General features: G+C 34.9%; 1 non-coding gene across 1 annotated transcript; it reads right to left on the bottom strand.

The window, feature by feature from the left end:
• Window positions 1-225: 225 nt before the first annotated feature.
• On the bottom strand, window positions 226-298 carry Trnar-acg (transfer RNA arginine (anticodon ACG)). The gene has a single exon. It is a non-coding gene; the product is annotated as a tRNA-Arg (tRNA).
• Window positions 299-3,010: the final 2,712 nt, after the last annotated feature.

Raw genomic sequence — 3,010 nt, forward strand, 5'->3', positions numbered from 1 at the left:
TCACTACAGATTTATTCATTTGAATCGGAGGCGCGACAGTACACACTTCTTTTTTTTTCGTTTGTTGTGTATATGCTGACGTCTCCTACTTAGCTACATGTGATAGCTACGCCAGTTGCAGTACGCTCGACACACATGTGTTGTTTGTCCCATCTATTCGCCAATGGCCTGTACGACGCCAACGTTCTTCCTTGACTAGTGAAAGTGGTAAAGAAAAAAATATTACGACCCTGCCAGGATTCGAACCTGGAATCTTCTGATCCGTAGTCAGACGCGTTATCCGTTGCGCCACAGGGCCCATGAGCACTAGTTAGTCACACATCAGTATCTATACAGTAGTTACATTGTGATATTGAACAAGCATTATTAGTCTAATGTTTCATTGATGATGAGCATAATCACGTGCCAGTAACAACGTTCACTCATTGTTACGTCTGTCAACATGAAATATAAATCACAGATTAATCTTTGATCTTCCGAATAAATCAATATTTTGGGGTCAGACGGTGTACGATATTTACCCTTTGTTTTATACTTTTGATCACATCGGCGTATATTTTCATATAAAAATCAAAACTCACTTGACATTTTTCATTTCAACCACAATTACAGTACTCGTCACAAACTCGGTTTCAAACTTCCCTCTCATAATTTAAAACTTTACGCTCAAACACCATTGTACACGAGATTAAAAATTGACAAGAAAATAAATAACACAAATCAGTTAAATATGGAGTTTGACTCACTAAAAGGATTGTTATTTAATACACTAGCGAAAAATATTATTATTCAACTGAAGAATTCATGCAACAGTTTGGCAATTTGAAAAGAAAAGAAACAATAAAGATTATGTATTGTCTAATAAATTGTTAATACATTGTATAAATTGTATTGCAACCTGCATAATGCCCACAAGTGTTATATATGTTCTTGTTAAAATGTTCACGTCTAAAAATTAAGAAACGCCTGCTTAAATACCGGTATGTTAATTATTACAACATTTTTTTTAAAGTAATGTGACGTCTCTCCAGTACAAAAACCTTTGATTTGTAACTGTGCGTTATGAGACGAATAAATTACATTCTACACATTGTCCCATGTGGTATTGCTCACTACAATACAAGATTAAAACTACATTTACAATGCCGGTAGTCAGCTCTATAACAGGATTTGGAACTACTAGACAGCATCAAAAAAACAATGAAAGAATGACTCAGTTCACATGCAGGTACATGAATAGTTTTCAGTTGAATAAAGTTTGAGTTGATATCCAATGCAATGGAAAGACTGTTTACTTATTAATGAGTGAGAATATTTAGCAACCGTTAACGAGGAAAACTGCTTCCACACGACACAGTTTTCGAGGTTGTAGCGACCCGCTACGTGCCGTGGTTACTGCCAGTTATTTACACTGGACACTACTAGGAAGAAAAGGAAAAACCCGTTTCTCTCATTTCGTTTTCCAATCCGAGCGATTTTTCATAATGCAACGTTTCTCATTCGAATAAAAAAAATAAATAAATAAAAAAAAGCATACATAAAGAGTCATAGTTTAGTTAGAATCTTTAGACCGAAAGTTTACCATATAATTTTGGGTTCAACGCAGCGAATGTTTTTGAAATTACCTACAAGTCTTCATTGGTTATTGGAACATGAAACTTAATTTGTTCAATTTGTACTTTTAACTAGCCATAACAATAGCTGCCTCAGTTTTGGTTCTAGCAAAATTAAAATTTTGCTCCGTATATTTTTTTTAACCAATTTAGGTGTTCAGTTAGAGGTTTCGGAACTGAGTTCGTGTCTAGCAGCGTGGTATGAAAATGTAGCCTCTTTAGCAGCGCACTCCAGATTACTCTGAAGCAGTAGCATTAATAGCACTTCTGTGTTTGGCTGTTTTCACGTAGACTTTAATACCATACTTTCTTTTGTGTGCAACAGAAAATTGTCCAGTATATGGTGTGCAACAAACACATTGTTACTATCATTTCAAAAATCTGTATTCGCGTTACAGGTTACTCTTGCCCAATGCTCGACGCTAAGACGAACAAAACGCATTCACACTATTAAACGTATTCAACACGATTTATTAATATTGCTATGAATAACTGCTTCTTCTTACTTTTACTTTTTCAAAAGGACAAAAAGTTGAGATTCATGTCCACAAAGGAATTTATGAGGTTGCTCTAGAGAAAGAAACGAAAGAAAAAAACACAAAACGAACGAAAAAATACAAAATGATCAAAAACGAGTACACGAGCTACTTCACATCCGGAAACAACATACAGCCAAGGTCGGCTGAGAGGCACGGCCATAGAGAATGTAGATATGAACTCGAGCAGACTGGGAAAAAAAAAAAAACACTCACCAGTGACAAAATTCTCGAATCCCGGGCATTTGTGTAAACCCGAGCATCACTAAAAAACCAGGCCAGTCCGGGCTAATCCTCGACGTATGGTAAGCCCATTTAGACCCCTTGGTTGAACCAATGGTACAGGACCTATCATGGCAAAACTTTCTTATAGCTAAACTGCAGAAACAGCCGTTTAGAACAACTCTGGAATCAAAAGCCTATAACGCAGAATTTATTATTTAACTGTATAAAATTTTACGACGCACCCTATGATTTAATAAACTGATAAGGCTAAAAGAAATGAAAAGCATTCACACCATTAACGTATTCAACACGATTTATTAATATCGCTATGAATAACTGCTTCTTCTTTCTTTATTTTACTTTTTCAAAAGGACAAAAAGTTGATATTCATGACCACAAAGGAATTTATGAGGTTGCTTAGAAGGGAAAGAAGACCCAGCAGTCCTCTCCTTGAAAGTTAAGGGAAAAATAGCTTAAAAAACTACTGTTTTAATTTTTTTTTAAATTGCAAAAAATGTTTTTTATTTTAGACAAAAAAGTTTTACAGTTCTTGAAATGTGTAGCATTCACAATCTTTTTCTGAGTAACTTCTTTTATGTAATTGTTAAAACATAGCAACATGTTCATAAATCTTTT

Source organism: Schistocerca nitens, chromosome 2 (genome assembly GCF_023898315.1).
Source record: "Schistocerca nitens isolate TAMUIC-IGC-003100 chromosome 2, iqSchNite1.1, whole genome shotgun sequence".
In the NCBI taxonomy this organism is placed as follows: Eukaryota; Metazoa; Arthropoda; class Insecta; order Orthoptera; family Acrididae; genus Schistocerca; species Schistocerca nitens.